At 36.5% G+C, this 19,788-nt stretch overlaps 1 protein-coding gene across 1 annotated transcript in view; it reads right to left on the bottom strand.

The window, feature by feature from the left end:
• The window catches only part of LOC118740703 (ras-related and estrogen-regulated growth inhibitor-like), a 138,762-nt gene that overhangs the window by 43,754 nt on the left and 75,220 nt on the right, over positions 1–19,788 (bottom strand). The gene's annotated exons all lie outside the window — the stretch shown is intronic.

Raw genomic sequence — 19,788 nt, forward strand, 5'->3', positions numbered from 1 at the left:
TTGTGTTGTGTTGTGTTGTGTTGTGTTGTGTTGTGTTGTGTTGTGTTACGTTATGTTGTTCAACGCATTTCACCCCAATTCACTTCAATTAACTCAACTAAACTCAACTCGGCTCAGCTCAGCCTACTTCAACTTCCCTTAATTTTAAATGTGGAGTTTCAACCGCTGGTCGAACACTAGTTATTATTATTAGTCAACTATATCCGTATCAAATTCAGCCTAAATACTTTCAAAGGCTTCGTAGATACACAATTTATACGGCTTCTATCTTTGTCAAACACAAGTTGTAAAACAATCATTACAATTAATGCGACTACTTTGTGTTTAACGATAAGGTTGTCTTAGCAATTTGTGTGGTCTGTACATGCCAAGGCAGCGGTAGTGATTTCCCAAATAGGCCCACAATTAAATAAATATGTATGTACGTTTATGCCATTTGCCACTGTATGTAATCGCAAATAGTCCTCATTGCCGGCCATTTAAATGTATCACAACACTTTAATTACTATTTGCCGTAAATGACTGCTGACTAATCAATTTCGATTTTCACTTTTGGCAAGACTGTTCTTTCACTGATGCCAGCTATTTAGGGCAAGTGATATGTGTGTATCCTGGAGTTCCAAAGAACTAAGGCACATACATACATATAATATGTATGTATACATACAATATATTTATGTACATAAAATGCGAGTACATATATTTACGAAGCTTAAGGTTGCTTATTGTCCTGCAGCTAAGCAGCAACAAACACAGTCATTAGATCGTGTTATAGATATCATCAGTGCGGTGACACTTAGGTGTGGCAGACATTTGATTATTTTCACAAGATAAACAACTACTTCACTTAGGCACATATATTTAATGACATACTTAACCATTAATTAAACAGTAAACGTTAAGCGTTCGACTACCTCCCACATGTATTGAAATGCAAAATTTATATAGAATATGTACTCAAAAACATACAAGCATATTATAGCTATAGATAATAATGATATCTTGGCGCTTCCACTTTGGCTAAGTGTTTGGCCACGCTTATCCTCCAATTTGGGGTGTGCGTCTTGGTGTTGTTACACAAATGGAGAGACCTACAGTTTTACGCCGCCTCCGTTGCCTGCCGAGGGCTGACCGCTTTTTCTAATTTATATATCGCCCGGGCCGGGGGTCGAACTCAGGTGCTACCTAGTAGTGGTACGCACTTCTAACCACTCAGCCACAGCGACCGCCAATATTGCAGTAGATTATTTGAACTGGTTGGTCAGGCAGGCAGGTGGGCATTCAATGACCTCTTAACTTCTCAGTCATTTTCGCAGACTATGTAAATGATGTATATTTATTTCAATGACTTACATATACTATATTCGTATTTTGTTTATATTTGTTGAGCAGACAGCAAAGAGCAATAACGACATCCACAAACAAGTAATTTTTAGCAAAAAAAAACCTACTTCAACTCCCATATAAAAAAAAAAAATATATATATATATATCATGATCCACTGATCGGATCTCAACCAGATTAGTATGGGACCACCTCTGAGACACTACCTGTCCGATGCAAAAAAAAAAAAAAAAAATAATATTCTTACGAACTGATAACCTCCTCCTTTTTTGGAAGTCGGTTAAAAATTGCGTGTAAACAGAAGAGTGCATGAATCATATACATATGTATGTATGTATGAAAATACCCGTGAACTTACTTACCATACAAAGATATGTATGCATGTAGGTACTAGGGATGTAAATTTTCGGGGTTTTGTCGATCCCGGGATTTTCGGGATCTGAAAATACAATCCCGGGATCCCGGGATTGTCCCGAAATTCAGGCAAAAGTGCAACACATCTGTGATCATCCTGTTATAGTATTTTAAATCAGATTGATATAACAAAAATAAAGTACAATTTATTGTAATTCATTTACATATTTATTAAGGCGATAAATCAGTATTTTCAATCAACAAAAACCAAACATAAAATTTGACAAACATATATGTATGTATGTACATATCCTCATTAGTTTATAACATAGTTTTTGTACTACAAGTACAAATGCATATACGGTCACTCACAGAAATATTTTGCATAGATTTTTTTTTGCAATATTCAGAATATTTTTCATGGTATTTTTTTTGTTAATTAAAAAAAAATATATATGTATGTGCAATTTTGAAGTTGCTAAAACATCCCGTTGACATTTTATATTTTATTTGACACAAAAAAATTCGTTATAAGGAAGAAAATGCCCAACATCGACAGTAAAAAAAAAAATCAAAAATCAAGGGAGTTTTTAGCAACTTTAAAATTGCACTTTATTGTATTAAATTGAATGGGCTATAAAACTGCATGATAGAATTTTTTGTAAAAATTATGATTAAAAAGTTTGATATTTTTATGATAATTTGGTGAACTTAAACCAACTTTCTCTAAAGTGTGAAATTTTGATTTACATGATTTTTGTAAAATGAGCTATATATTTTTTAATTGACAAAAAAATACCATGAAAAATATTTTGAATATTGCGAAAAAAATCTATGCAAAAAATTTTTTTAAGTGACTGTATTTGGTACAGCAGTAGCTGCCTATGTAACTATATAAAATTTTTTAAATCACTGTTTGAGATTAATTTAAGATATTATCAGTATATTTAAGTAATAATAAAAAAGTTAACACATTTAAGTAAAAAATAAATATATAAGCGAAGCAAAATTATTCCTTCTTTTAATGGAAATGCGATCTTAAAGAAATTATAGCATTAAGGGTTGCAAAAAATTCTTAATTTGCCTTTGAGAGGGGATTGTTGTGATGAAATTTTAATTGGCTAACAAAAAAATTTTTTCCAGTAATCCCGTGATTTAAATCGACTAATCCCGGGATATTCGGGACTTAAAAAAGACCGGAATCCCGGTATCCCGGGATTGACATCCCTAGTAGGTACACTAGGGTGGTCCAAAAAAATAGTAGTCGGAATTTTATGCTCTCACCACCTAGGATTGTTCTATACAGAAAAACATAATTTTTTTTTTTTAAATCAAAATATATTTATCTAGAGGTCGCTCAAAGCGCTCAAAGTTTTTCAAGTATTTTATATGGGAAAAAAACTTTTCTTAGAAATGGTATAGATTTTTGGAAAATTAATATTTTTCGATCGGAAAACTTCATTTCTCTTCGGGATAGTTCCAATTATAATACCCAATTATTTATTTAACTAATACTAAAGATTTTTTATTGGTCCTCCATTGATTTTCTAGGGTTTTTTGCGGACCTTTAAACTATAGTTACTGTTAAAAATTGTTAAATAAACAAATAAAAAATTAAAATAGTTTTTCGAAGAGAAACAGGGTTTTTCGATCGAAAAATATAGATTTTCAAGAATTCTCTGCCATTTCTATGAAAAGTTTTTTTCCCCATATAAAATACGTGGAAAATTGTGAGCGCTTTGAGCGACCTATAAATATTTTTTAATTTCAAAATAAATATATAAAGGTATATTTTTTTCAGTCTAGAAAAATTCTAGGCAGTGAAAGCATTAAAATTCCGTCTTTAGGTTAGGTTAGGTTAGGTTAGGTTATCGTTGTGATGCCATATTAGAGACTCAAATGACACTCCATATGCGCCTACTCGTACCTTAGAAGTGGAACCACCTCATAGCTCTGATGAAGCGCACAAAGTCATAGATACTGTCTGCAACACAGTTTCCCGGTATGTCTTTGTGGCCTGGCACCCATACAACATTAGTGACGTAACATTTTTTTCTAGATTTATCTACAAACGGACACCAAACCAAGATTCTGTAGAACAGAATGGGACGCACAACCGGTTTACAATGTTAGGCTTCAATCCCCATTTTTCCCCTATCCGATTTTACTTTTTTCACATGTATTTTTGAACTACCCTAATGCGCATACATAGAATTGCCATAAATCACTTGAATGGTTAAATAATTGAACAGATGCTTGCATACCCAAATAGGCATTCGCATTTACATGCCTATGTATGTATAATTTGTATGTAGTGAATGTACATTGTAAAAGTGTACACACCCTGTAAGGAAAAGTTGCCAGTTATGAACTACATAAAATGCCTTGAGTTTTCTTTTCAACTATTTTCATTTCACCACTAGCAACTGGTATTTTAAACATGGCAGTGTCCGATGAAATGTTAATTTTCTGGTAGAAATACTAGCAGCGTCATACCGGTTGACAGAGTAGCCTGTCTAAATATTCATGACCATATATATGTACATAGCGTTAGTTTAGTATGGAAAGGGCGTATGTATGTATGTATGTCAGATCGTCACTGAAATGCAAAAAAATCAATCAGGCAGTGAATTTTGGATTTGTAGTTAGTTACGGTTTTTTTAATTTCAGCGAAATTCGAGTTATTTTAAAAATTGCAATTTGAAAAAATCGGTTGCTGATTTTGAAATTAAGAAAAAACCAGATAAACCGGTTTTATTTTATATAATTTTATACAGTGAAAATGCATATCTGGGTATGAAGTCATGAACAAAAATTGCAATAAAACTATAAACAGGAAATACTTTCAGAAGAGATCAAACGTTTTTTAGATCAAAATTAAAACATATAAAAATCAGTTATAAATTCACGTTTGGTCTTTTTTATTGCATTTTTTTACACGTTAAAACCAAAGTAAAAAAGCCCAATATACAAAAGTATGTATATCGACTTTTATATAAATTCTAATCAGTGTTTTTACTCTGTTATATTTTACTAGTATTACCGTAAAATAAATTTGTTTCCTTCAATAAACTGTAAAAGCTAATACCGAATAGTTTATTGGTGTTGGTTGATTTTTCCGACAGGGTGGTAAGGTGATTTATGAATGAAATTTGATATGTTACAAGTTATTAACTAAACTATTCGGTGATTTATTTTGGAACAAATTTCCAGGGATGACGTTTAGTTAATATGTAACTTGTAACATATCAAATTTCATTGCATTTACCCATACTTTTCTGAACTGCTAAATACGCACGTTTTCCAAACGACTTTGTATGTAGATCCCTTAAGGAATTGAATTTTCTCAATATTTTATGAATTATCGTTGAAAAGAGTCCACTTTATCAGTATCACTATGAAAATTGAAAAGCGCTTTGATATACAGCTTCTTGAAGTATAAGCTAACATTTTTCCGTTTTTGAATTTTTTCCTCAAAATCCCAGAATTTTACAAACTAACATCCGCACTCAGAAACGTTCATCAAATTAGCTCTAACGGGCACTACTAACTAATGATCGAGCGTAGTTAACCACTGACGAAAGTTTAACTATATGGCGATATGAATTTTCATAGTTAACTATGTGACTCTGAATATAAATTCAAAGTTAAACTCTTGTTGGTGGTTAAGTTAACAATCGTTTAACTAAACACTGTGAATCCCGCCATAAATCAGTTAATTAATGTTTCCTCTCAGAGTCAAAAATTATGAAATGAAAAATTTAAGTGTGGCCCCAGTTGCGGCCCGTTTTTTTTTTGTGGAGTCACTCACTTTTTTCGTTCAGTTTGAATTCAAAAATATAAAAATAAATACTTATGTCATTTTGCGCGCACTGCCTCAACAGTCGCAATGGCTGAATAAGCGAAGCACTGTCGTGCCAATCGAGAGATTCGAGTTCGAGTCCCAGGGCAGGAAAATTTTCTTTTACCTTTTTTATTTATTTTATTTTCTTGTTAAATTTTTAGAAACTAATTTTATTTAGTTTTTTTGCTTTTTTATCTAATTTTTTTTTGGATTTGTAAAATTTATTGTTTTGAAAAGGAAACACATTTTTTTTTATTTCATTTAATTTTTTCAAACTGTTTGCTAAAAACAAACAAATTCACTAACAGGCCATTTCTGGCATCTGTCTTTCAACTCACCTCAGTCCTTCGAAAGACAAAAAAGTCTTTCTATTTCGCCAACTATCTTGAAAGCTCTTTTCTGTATTTCGGATGACTAGGTGAAAGATCTGCAAACCAGGAGGGAAGAGTTATTCTATTTATCGTTTACCAGTACGTTTTCTAAAAACTAAACAAAATTAAATTTTTTTAAACAAGAAAAACTAAAAATTTGAGAAGATGAAAGTAAATAAAGAAAAAAGCTTGATTAAAGAGTTTATAAACATTAAATAAACTAAAAAATTTTTTTTTATTTTTAAACAATAAAACTTCAAAATTAAAAGAAAAAATTTTTATTCAAAAATAGAAAAATTCCATTACCGAGGATTGAACTCGGATCTCGCGATTGGCACGATAGTGCTCTGCTCGCTGGGCCATTGCCACAGTTACAGCAACGTTATCGAAATTGAAATTTATTGGAAACAAACAAAAAATTTCAAAATCATTCGTTGAAGAGTTAAGTAAAAGTTTTTCTTTACTTAACTTTAATGTTCATTAAATGCCGTTAACGAATCATTAACTGACACTGAGAGGGAATTTTTTTGAAGTCGTTACTAACGAACACCTTAAGTAATCATTAAACGACTCTGAGTGTGGCTGTAAGACATTTTAGTGAATTCAGCCAATATTTTCCATTTGAGTGGCATGGAAAAACAATAAAAAACATTTCGGTAAACTTTTCGTATGCTATTGGCTTTGCCTTTGTGCCGTGCATTTTAATGGTGTCACAGAAAAGGGACAACGACCTAAAGTTTCATGCCGCCATAAAATAGAAAATGAATTTAATTGGAAGCGCTTTCATAGTAGAAAAACACCCGCATGTTTGCCTGTCGAGGGAAACGGTTGTCAACCTAAGCGTCAACCATGCAAGCACAAATACATACATACGCATGTACTTATTTATTTCTACTGCATAAATGATACCAAAGTAATAAATCGCTTGGAGTTCCCTTAAATCGAACCGTCCAAATAACAATCAAGTAACAACCGAACTAATGTTGATACAAATTGTGCTACAGATAGGCGGCCGAAACACGAAATATCCGCACATACTAGATGTGCCTTCTCGCCTGAATAAATATTTAATATGCCATTTACATGCCTGCTCACACGTGTATAAACACATATGTATGTATGTATGTATGTATGTGTGTAAGTTAAGGACTCCTGGATGGATGTGTACACATCCTAGAAGGAAATAAATAAACCTGTTAAAGCGTAAATGTTCGACTAAGTAGTTTTCCGCGCAACATTAAATAGCCGGCCGGTATTTTAACTTTTATTACATACTACATACTTACATATATGCCCTTATGTTTACATATGTACATATGAAGATATGTAGTTTCATTCACATAGTTTCGATTGATTTTACGAAATAAAGGCATGCTCTTTAGAAAATAATTTACAGAAAAGCTCATTTAGAGCAGAGATGGGCAAAGTGGCTCCCAGGAGCCGTTTTGCACTTAGGAGCCGGCTTGTCACATTATTTAGGTGCTAGATGAGTGGTAACATCAAGAGCCAGCATGAAGGGGGAAGAAGGGCGTAATAAAGTTTCTTGTACTCCGACTCTCATCACTAATATAAATGTTGATTTTAATGTATCTGTTACACTCCCTTTACCCTGGGAACTGATTTAGCTCTTGCGTAGCTCTTGCTGGCTCTTTGACTGCTTTAAGAGTCAAAAATCTGCCCATCCCTGGTTCATACTAAATATGTCATATTCTGACGACAAAATGGTAGACAAATTTTGGCACACCTTTCTCTCTTTTATCCATCTCATGATATTTATTATTTATTGACAAAAAACGTATTTATATACATTAGGGCGGGTCAATTTTTTTTTCATTTTTAAAAATGCGCAGGCTCGAAATTGACTTTAGAGCTATGGTCTGGAGGAATTTTTTTCTTAGAATTTTATGAAGAATCCGGATATGCTAGGAACGATGTCGAAAAAAATCTATCCATACAAATTGACCCGCCCTAATATACATACATATCTTCGTTTAAAGTACAAAACCGCGTATCAACAAAATGTAAAACCGCGTATGTAAGGTTGCATAAATTATTTTCTAAAGAGTAAAAACAATCATATTTGAAAATTGTTCTCTCTTTTATAAAGCAATCGCATTTCTGGCTAGTCTATTTCAGGACGACTGGATAAGGATTGAGCCAAGAGCTTGTGTGAGCAAATCCAATTTTTTGCCGGCAAATGTCAGTTACGCGGGTTTGCAGAATGACGATACGTGGTTTTGTACTTTAAACGACGATATGTATTCCAGTATGTACTTTCTATGGCTGCTACAAAGGAAGCCGTAAAATGTATTTTACCAACTAGTTCCCCAACCTATTTTACTTTTTTTAACTCACTCCAAGCAAAAATTTTAGATTATATAAAATTTATCTACTGGCAATATGCTAAGAGTCTTCGTGTATTGGGACACACATCGCTTTTGGCTGTTACAATTTCGAATGAGTGCATTAACAGCAATCACAATGTCCGAATAGAGATCAACCGAATAATAGCTCTTGTTAACTATGGAATCAGTATGGAATTGAAAAACCGAGACATTTCTTGACGAACAAAAATCACTTTCTACAATTTTCTTTGGAGAAAACTATTCTCCACAATATCTATGGCCCTCTTGGCATGGGAGTTGGTTAATCAAGAAGATGGGATGACGAACTGTACGAGCTTTTTAACGACCTGACCATAGTTAAGCGCATAAAAATGCAAATATTGCGCTAGCTTGGGCATAATGTGCGCATGGAGATTTAGATCAACTCGCACACAGCCTTATTATTATTATTTTTATTACGTCGGGCATATGGGCGCTACGACACAAAAAGATCTATTGTGCTAAACCCTAATTGTAGTCACTTCAACCTTAAGCTATTTAAAAAAAATTCAGAAAATTGGAGGCTGCCATCTTCCAAATTTTTATTGGAGAATCTTCCCCAAGGTATATCAGTGTATGATTCATGATACGTGGGCAGTGAACATAGAATATGCTCTGAGTCCGTCTCTACAGAAAAGCTCATTTAATTCAAGTGGTACCTTAACTTGCAGTGACCTGTCAGGTAGCCTGTAAGAGTTCTGAGTCCCTTCCGGCTAAGTTCACGGAGTTTTTCGGATTTCCTCCTGAAAGGAGTTGTTCATCTTTTAGATTGTCTCATTCCCGTTGACTTCCATCAGTGGGCAGCATATTCGATTCTTCCCAACTCCTAAGCAATTCTGCAGTGGGCCATGCATGCGCATTTAAGCCCCATGTTTTGCGATACAGTCAGCCCTTTCGTTGCTTTCAATCTGGCTTTATATCCAGGGACGCGCCATAGTTTTACTCTATTGTGGGCTCTTGGCCGGTTCGAGTAAGAGTTTTACAACCGTTCACAAGCCTTAATGTCATTCTAAATGAATCCAAGGCCTTTAATGCTGCCTAACTATCCGACATAATATTTATTCTGGCCCCGTTTGTCCTTCTACGAGACATTGGGCCTTATGCATAAAAAGTGAGCTTAAGCTCAGACTCAATTTTTGCACTGAAAGGGTGAGCTCAAGCTCAAGAATTTGTACTGAAAAACGAGTCGGAGCTTAAGCTCACTTTTTATGCATGAGGCCCATTATCGTACACAGACTTAGATTGCGAAGATTTCCACCTGGAATATGGTTGGGTATGATCCCATTGGCAGACTTTTCTGGAATCTTGGTGCCAGTACGCCTGCCCTAGTACTCTCGTCGTCCATCTTCGACCCATACTTGGGACCCTTTTTCTATCTTAGATATTATAACTTCCCAGCAGTCCCTTTCAGGAATTCTGACCTTGTCGAGCTTGTGAAAATGTATTTTCGGTAGGATGATATCTGTAATCTTGAAAATCTCCAAGTGACCTCGAAGATCCCCGCGTTTCATGTTGATTACATTGGATAGTCCAGAATGCCTACTTTTCGATCTTAATAAACAGAGGAAGAATGCCTGTAATCACATCGTTGTTCAGATCCGCTTGTAACAAAGACCTTTCTTCGATAGAGGACAATGTTTTAAAAAGTTTCACATCATCGGCATACATTAAAATTTTTGAATGTTTTATTATAGAAGAAATATCATTAATGAATATCAGGAACAGAATCGGACCAAGGTGGCTTCCCTGAGGAACTCCTGAAGAAACTTTAATGATGTTGGAAGAACAATTATTAACAATAACTCTTTGTGTTCTATCAGAGAGGTAAGATGAGATCCATTGAAGAAGACTGGGCTGAAAGCCGATTAGGTCGAGTTTACGGATGAGTAACGAGTGACATACTTTGTCAAAAGCTTTACTGAAATCGGTGTAAATTACGTCGGTATGAGCATTTTCTCTAAAACCGTTTGAGACATGAGTTGTAAACTCCAATAAATTAGTCATAGTAGATTTTCCTTTAGAAAACCCATGTTGAGATTGTGTAATTGAAGAAGATATAGAATATGTCAGCTGGTTAACAATAATTGCTTCGAATAATTTGGGGATAGCGGAGAGTTTCGCTATGCCTCGATAGTTTTCTATAGACGACCTGCAGCCGTTTTTGTGAAGTGGTATTATGAAAGACTCCTTCCAGGCTGACGGAAAAACGCCATGTTTAAGTGACAAATTGAATAGAGTTGTTAAAGGCTCGCAGATGTTCTCAGCGCAGTTTTTAAGAAAACAGGTCGGAATATGATCAGGTCCAGGCCTAAATGAAGCTTTTAAGGTTTTTAAAGAGTGTAAAACTTCATCGGAAGATATTACTGGAATATAAGCAGAGTTGATTAGACAAAGCTCGTACGGATAGTCTCCACTTATAGGGAAGTCTACAGAATAATTGGACCTAAAGAACCGAGCAAACATGTTGGCAATGAGTTGGCTGTCGCTAGATACAGTGTTGCGATAATGCATAGCGGACGGAAAACCATGTGCGTTACGCTTTGAATTTACGAAACCATAAAATGATTTAGGATTGTTAATTAAATTCTTCTTAATTTTACATAAATATGAATTATAACATTTCTTATTTAATGCAAAGTAGCTATGCCGCAAAACTGAGTACCTTAGGTAATCACTGTGTAAGCCCGTTCTTTTATACAGTTTAAAAGAGTGCGACTTTTTATTTTTCAATTTTTTAAGCTCTTTAGTGAACCATAATTGTATTGGTTCTTCATGAACAATATTACGTATTGGCACATACTTTCGAAACAAATTGAAAACAGTATCATTAAAGTGCTCAACGCTACGCTCCACGTCATCTCTATATATTGGCCAAGATAAATTTGAAAGTTCTTTGTTAATTTTCCTGAAATTTGCTTTCGCAAAAACATATCTAGTACTTGAACTTGACTTATTATTACAGTGTTATCTGGCTGGAGTGAACACCCGATGCTACGAACACCTCGAAAGAGTCAACATGAACATTTTTCCATTGAGTACTCTATAGAGTGAACAATTTTGAGTCTTTGTAGAGTGAACAAAAGTTACAACCAATTCCTCCCAAATTCAAAACTGTAACGAAAAATTTAATAACAAAAATCCCCATATAAGGGGTTCCCAACTCGGAGATTCGGCAACTAGTGAAGTGGGAAGACCATCTGAAGACCTGTAACTTCACCTCTGGTGTGAGCAAGCTTTGGTCAACCGTGAGGTCATTGTCCAATCCGACGAAGCATGATGACAGAGTTGAAATATCGTTTGGTGACCACGCTTCGTCCGATCCGGAGCGATGCGCGAGCTATTTTAGCCGACAGTTCATACTGCATCCTCCAGCGGACAAAGCCAAACGTAGAGTGACCAGAAAGCTGCACAAACTACAAACACCAAGTGCGCCGCTTTTTTCCAGCAGCGACGAGGAAAGGATAGCCATCGGGAAGGCAAAAGTCTCCAAAGCCATTGACTCCGACGGAATTTGCATGCTGATGCTCAAAAATTTGGGTCCTGCGGGAGTGGACAATCTAGCCAAGGTCCTCAACCTGTCTATGGCCACTCTCATCGTACCAGATATCTGGAAAACGGGGAGAGTGGTTCCACTGCTTAAACCGGGGAAACCGTCCAACAAAGGAGAGTCTTCTCGCCTGATAGCTCTCTTTTCCCCGGTTGCGAAGACACTAGAGACCTATCTGCTCCCGAACTACACAAATTTCTGAACCCCAGCGAAGCATCGACATGGGTTCCGTAAAGTGCACAGCACAACAACAGCACTTGACGCCATAAACACCCAGATAACTCGTGGCCTTAACCGAAACCCCCCTGTGAGAGAACTATTCAAGTAATACTACTAGAAGACAAACGGTGGGCGGCGAATTACCTGAGTGGTCGAAACTCGTCAGTGATCTTTAGAGACAAATCGAGCAAACCTAGGAAAAACCTTTGCCCACTACTGTTCTACTTTTACATTTCTAAGCTCCCTCAACCACCAGAGGTAGTCTCGATTGTCTCTTATGCTGACGATTGCCCGATAATGGTTATCTCGGCGAGCTTTCTCGCTTCGTCACTGCACGGAGCCTAACCCTCTCCTCTACAAAATCCTCAGCAACGCTTTTCACCACTTGGACGAAGGAGGTCAGACTGCAACTGGGTATTCTCGTCGATGACGAACCAATTCCGACGTTGAATAACCCGTAATTGTCAATAAAGTACAAAGCCCCAACAAAGTCCTCAAGTCGCTAGCCGGGAGCACCTGGGCCAAAGACAAAGAAACGTTTTTGGCAACGTACAAGGCAACTGGCCGGCCGGATCTGAACTATGCAGCGCCTGTGTGATTACCGGGAACTAGTAGGACGCAGTGGATGAAGCTGCAGACCTGCCAAAACACGGCACTCAGACAGCGACCGGATTCCTTCTTAAGTTTGGCTTAACATCACCTGCGCGACGAGGCACATGTGCTCCCGATTAAGGAGCATAACATAATACTCTGCAAGCAATTCCTAGTAGGGTATCATAGCGTTAGCACACAAACAGACATCTGCTTGCAGAAGAACCCTCGCACGGCACGTCAGAAGGCATCTATATGAATTGACGGACAAAGTCCGGGGTTCCTAAATCTACCTCTGAACCCAAAAACTTACCGACAGGCCTTGAACGAAATTCTAAGAGAGCTAGTCCCGAGTTATATAGACTCTCGACCTGTGAATGCCGTTCTGAGCACGCAACCACCTGACGTGGATAGCCCAATTTCGATAGGGCTACTGCAGCAGGTTGAACTCATACCTGAACAGAATAAATGCAGATGTGCCAAATGAATTCCCGGCATTCGGAGAGACGCTCCATGAATCGCAGCATCTCTTCGCATGCCCACTGAACCCTACCCTGATAAGGTATCTGGCCTTATGGACAGACCCCATCGAGGCTTCACGCTTCCTGGGTCTACCGCTATAGAGCTTGACGACAACGATACAACAACAACAGGAAACATGTGTTGGCATTAGCTCTGGGAAAAGACGACACTTCAGAGTTCTTCAAATTTTAACTTTAAAAGACGCACTGCGCAATAAAATTGATTTTAAAGATCAAAAAACTCAATCTGGATATAGTGAACAATCTGTTTTCTATGAACTGGTCTTGCATTCATTAGTTCACTCGACCCAGATAGCACTGTATGTATTTCATTTATGATTTCGTAGCTTAACTCAAGAGCAGGATGGTATGCATCTTCCGGCAAAACTAGGGGATCACACCGATTAATAGAGGCCTTCGGAACATCATCAACGTAAACGAGATCCAAGACCTTTCCAAACTTATTTGGACATATATTTATTTGTTTGAGGCAAAGTTCAGCCATTTCCTCCAGAAATACATTGTAACTATCTCTATATGAAACTGGTACAACATCGGTGTCAATGATGTTCCATGAAATATGTGGCAGATTTAAATCGCCCAAAACAATCATAGAATCGGATGCCGTAAGCATTGCATTTACGGCCTCAAGTAAAGAAACTAGCTGCATATATACCGATACGGCAGAATTAGGAGGGATGTAGCAAAGAGCTAAATAAATATAAGTCTTTCCAGCCTGTACACGTATACATTTAAATTCGGTATATTCAATGACAGGAAGACTAACTTCCTCGGATGGTATCGATGAATGCACCGCAAAAAGAACACCACCGCCGATTCTGCCCACGCGGTCACTCCTGTATATTTGATATTCATTTGGGAGAATTTCGGAATTAAAAATATGAGGTTTGAGCCATGTTTCGGTCAAGGAAATAATATTATAATTGCAGTCAAAACCTTTTAAATATAAGTCAGTTAATTTGGTATTCAAACCTCTAACGTTTTGATAGTAAATACTTAAATTAGACTTGCGAGTTAGTTTTTTGAATCCGAATTAAGATTAGAAATTTTAGCTACGTTATTATTACTTTTATTAGGTTTATACTCAAACTCGCGAACAAACGCCCCGGTTGGCCAAAATGAACTATTTAGTAGTGAATCAAAATCTTCGGAAGCTACATCAATTTTAAAAGATGAAATATCGCGATCGTATTTAAAATTAAATTTACGAATAAATACATCTTTAGTTCTAATTTTAGTCGATATGTATGACTTTATATCATCCGAAGAAGTATCTTTAGCAAATCTAGAGACAAAGATTGATCTTCTCAGAGGAATTACAACCAACTTTTTGGTAATGATGTCTGATGTGCGGGGCTCCGAATTATTCGGAGGAACTAAGTTAGACAGTGGAGTTTGAGATGTTGATGGCAACACTGTTAAATCAACTGTTTGACTATTTTTAGAAGTAGACCTAGTAGATATGGCTTTAGAAATCGGAGGCTCCAATGCCTGAGGGCATGGAGAAGATAAATTAATAAGTTCTAAGGACTGGGATGGAGGATTTTTTTTACTAGAATCCGTGGCTGTCTTTTTAGGTGGACTAATAACATGCCCACCTTTATTTTCTCGGCTATCCTCAGAGTGTGGAGGGTCGTCGAGACAAGTGAAAGACCTAAACATTTTTTCGTAATGCTTAAATTTCTCAACAAGCGCCGACAGATCCTTCCCGATCTCAGAAAAACCATTTCTGGACTGCCTGAAGAATTTAAATAAATCAACTTCGGTTGATCTACATTTTTGACAAGACCAACGAAGACCCTTACCCTCGTTAATAGCGTCTAAAACTCTACCGCTCAAACCAGCACATTTTATATGGGCAATCCCATCGCAGAGCCAGCATGACACATAGGAGTCGCTTTTAACGTGGCAATTGGTGTAAATACACGACATGTTTAAAATTATATTTATTTTTAGGTTTTAGAAGCAAAAAAGCAAAAACGGTTTTGAAAACGATGTATTAATCAGTGAACCAATCAGCTGGTAAATATCAGTTAGCGAACAGTTTTAGATGCACTGTATATTTGACACCTAATAAACACAACGCAAACAGCTGTGACAAAGATGAAACAGCAGAAATGACAAAAAGACAAAAAGAGCAAAATCAATGTGCACAAACAAAAACAATTGTACAACAACAATATATTATATGAAACAAAATACTCGGCACATGCAATTAAGAATATCAAGTTAAATTAATCAAATTTACGGGAAATTTTGATGTTTTACTTATCTTTAAATTGTGCACCAGAAGTTTATTAACACTTTTTTTAATTTTTTATTTTAATAAGCGTAAACAGCTTTATCAAACACAAAATTTAAACAGATCACAGAAAAACACAGCTTCACAGCTTGACGTTTGCGTTCTTGTTTATAAGACTTGAGCCGGGAAACGGGTTTCTATCCGAAGCCTGCTGGTTTCTTCCGGAGTGCCAGTCTAGGTACCATCTGGTCTTTTCAGGGTACATAGGACATTCAGATGATCCAGTTTAAGGGCCTTCTGAAGGCAATGCACTTCTGTTAGGGAAGAGATTCTTCCACAGTGCTCACGCTACGTGGCCCTTTTAGATCTTCTGAGCTCACAGTTATAAGCGGTTAGGGCTTACTTGTAGGCGGTCCAGACACCTGTTGTCTTTGCCCTAACTTTGAGACTTCTTGCTTCTCAGTGAGCAGCTCTTTTCAAAAGCTTGTTTAAGGACGTCTTGGAATTGTCTCGCCTCGCCCTCAAGTTCATAGACGGATGTAATTGGTATCGTAAAACTATTCACTTACCGCTCTAAGTAGAGGCGGTAGAATTCTCAGTTTGTTTTTCTGGGATTTCTTGGCTTCTATATCGAATCTAACAGCCTGAGTATCACTTACGAATTATGTATTTACTTGGCCTTCACTCTTAGAAAAAGAAAAAAACAAGTGCAAATGCTTTCAAATATTAAAATATATTTTTAATAGAGGAGAATAAACTACTAATAAAACAGTTATGATAGAAAACTGTAAAAAAATTCAATTAATTATCTCTGGCGGATTTAATTCTAATGAATTTCACCAAAGCACACTAAAGCCCCTTAAATCCAATAATATTTCGCCTAGTGCCGACTTAGTATTCATTCAAATGAATAAAAATGCGCAAACACATGTGTACATAAGTATGTACGCACATATATGTATAATACTATGGGCAATTAAGGCTGCAAAAGTTGTATTTGACTTTTCCGCCAACAGCGAGTTTGCAATTTGGTTAAACATTTAAGTAAGCGAATTAAAGCTTAAACACGATTATATGGGAATAAATACTTACATATGTACATAGTCACAAAAAGAATACATGACTAAATGTGTACATATGTATTTATGTATGCATGTAAGAACATATTTTTATATTGGTGCTCATAATAAGCGGACTTTAGATACAGTCATCTTGTTCATCCAATTAAGCCAATTAATTTAGGATTTTATTTAAAAAGTTTTCTAATGAAATAACGTTCTTAAATTGACTAGATCAGTCATAAATTGAACAAGCTTTCGCTTAAGGCATATTATTGAGAAAGAAGAATATGCAATAAAAAAGTTACGTATACGCCACGATAAACAAGAAATAATTTTATGTTGAGTGTAAACGCATCGTCGTTCTCAATGAAAAAGGTACTAAATGACAAATTTAGAATTTTATACAGGAAGCATAATGCCTTTGGTTTTCTATTTTTTTCGCTATCATTTTTGATACGAGGCTGTATCCTAAGAGCAAGCTAATATAAAATTAAAACACACGCATTCCCAAAAAATGTCACTTAGAGCATTTTAAATTGATAGCGAGTATATTTATGTTTATGCGTACATACATACATATATTTTTATGTATGTTCGTACATAACTGCTAGCCGCCGCAATTGATTATATTATTATGCATGCCATAACGACTAGGAATTTGGAGAGCTTAAGCTTAAGCTCAGCTGAATAACGAATCAGCTGAAGGCGAATGATGAAAAGCAATATAGTTAAATAAATAAAATTGTTTGACAATTTCTTTGGAGACTTCGGCATTATCTGCATGTAACAGTGATGGGCATACTTAAGTACTATTGTACTTAAAGTGCCGATTTGGGTACTAAATACCCAACAACTTAGTATTAGGGCATGTATACTCAAGTTAACTGAACTTAGGTATTGTGGAGTTGCTAAGTACTCAAGTAAAAAGAATTGGTATTTTTTGAAGTTGTTAGATACCAAAGTAAAAACATGAAAGTATTTAGCAGACGCTAAATACTCTGATCAAAAGTCCTCAGGTACTTTGGAATTGCAAAATACTCCAACTAAAGTGCTTACGTATTGAGTAGATGGCTAAATACTTTCAAACTAAATACTTTATGGTTTAAGAAAAACTACTTCGAAACTCCTGTAATAGTCCCGAAAATCCCCAGATCCCTGAAATAGTCCCGAAGATTGATAAATAGTCCCAAAGACCCGAAGTAATCCCAAGAATTCCGAAGGTCCTGAAAACCACGACATATTTCTCTAAATCTCAAAACAGTCGCGAAAATTCCGAAAAATCCTAAGAAAGCTCGAAAATTCAGAAGAAGTCCCGAAATTCTTTCTTTTTACACTAAGTAAATAGCAAGTATTTAGTATTTAATTAAGTCATAAGGATCACTAAAGTCTTTTGAAATTATCGCGCGCGGTAGTTAGTGAAGCCAAAGTCTGAAACTACTTTTATACGCGGTGTTTCGTTGAGTGGAACTTACTTAAGTAATACCTTTATGCTTAGTATTTTGTGGTGTAAAAATGAGTAACTACTATAATACTTAGTAACATCCAAAATACTTAAGTAAATAGTACTTTGATATTTACTATAACATTAATATCTAAATCCTTTTGTACTTAGCCCTTTGTAACCTGAAGCAATCATATCATCTCTATCGGGTCTGGGCATCGACTCATGCGAAAGCTGCTAGAAGGCAGGGTCGTGCGGTCGGAACTGGCTGGCGTGTTGCTGGACAGACACGTCTGCAGACGTGGGTGCTGTCCCCAGCATCATTTATTTGCTATACACGGTGGTTGGTAAGCCTATTCTACTCTATGGGGTCTTGGTATAGTGATCAAGTCTCAAAGGGAAATCTGCAACTAAAGAACTTCAAAATGTGCAAAGAATTGCGATGCTCCGTATCTGTGGGTCTCCGCGCATAACTCCATCGGAGATACAAGAGAAGTCATATGTGAAAAACTACTCTAAACGAGATGACTGTAGGTCTACTAACAGGACATGTTGTTACCGGGAGGCAGGCGGAGAGGTTAGGGGTCCCCATAACGACTTCTGCAGAAGCTGCATTAGTGAAAAATAGCCATAAACCTTGCGCTACCTATTATGCGAATGCGCCGTACTTTGTAGAAGCAGATGAAAATTTGTGGGTTCAGGATTCTTTGAAGAACGATACGCATGGTATCACAACGCGCCCCCACCTTAGGGCCTATGTGTGCTAGTGGGGTTACTGGCAGCAACTTCAACCTAACCTAACCTAACCTAGTCCCTAGCATTTAAGTAAATACAATTTTGCCCTATAAGTTTGTTATAAAATCATTACGCTTTGATGTGGAATATCATCACTGGGGAAAACTTGTATGTACAACAATGCGACTAAATAATCAAATGTTTCAGATACTGAGTAAATTTTTTCATTAGGTAAGGTTAGGAGAATGCTGGCAAAGAAATTTACGCCCAAGTAGAAACTAAGTATGACTATGTTAAAATCCAACAGAGTGATTGGCACATATGTATAATGGAGTAGAGGCTTTTATCAGATTCAAATCTGTCAACTCAAATGCTCCTAGTGTGATGTTCCTACTGCTCATTAAAGCGTCACACCCTCTATAGTATTTCAGGTCTGTTTTCGTTCCTGCAGCTTCTACAGTATTCTTTGTAGGGAAGGTACAACCATCTGGCATGGATGCCAATCGCCCAATGGCCAGCAAGAACCGATAGAAGCCTCGCAACGTCAGGCTAACAGCTTATGGGTTTCGTTGGAATTATATACGAACCAGATGAGTTTAGCTCTAAAGCAGTCGGCATAACGGTGAGATCAGGTGGCTGAATGAGACCAATGTAGAAACCCCTCTGGCTAACTCAGCAGCATCCTTAATTGCGGTAAAATTACGATAACCAGAAACCCAGATAGAATCTACTCCGAACAGACTATTGATTTCACCCAAAATAGTTCTGCACTCCTTAATTAACGTGGCTATCTGAGAAAATTTAGACCCACTCGGTCTGACGGCAGATGAAACTAGTATACTCTACAAAGCAAAAGCAAATAAACCTATGGCAAATCTATATGTACTTCTGCTTGAAAAATACTGGAAAGTTTGATCTTCTGATCTAACTCAGAATTCAATTTTTACGTTACTAATTATGTATTTAGGCTGACGTACGAAATTCCCCAGCCTATTCCCATTAAACTCTCTACTTTAAATTCTCTGAGACTCACCGAAGACACTGAAGCGGTCTACAATACATGAATAGAGAAGGCACTGCGACCAGTCGTTTTCTTGAGCCCCCAGCTTATCA

The sequence above is a fragment of the Rhagoletis pomonella genome, unplaced genomic scaffold, assembly GCF_013731165.1.
Source record: "Rhagoletis pomonella isolate Grant_MI unplaced genomic scaffold, Rhpom_1.0 Rhpom_scaffold_00006, whole genome shotgun sequence".
In the NCBI taxonomy this organism is placed as follows: Eukaryota; Metazoa; Arthropoda; class Insecta; order Diptera; family Tephritidae; genus Rhagoletis; species Rhagoletis pomonella.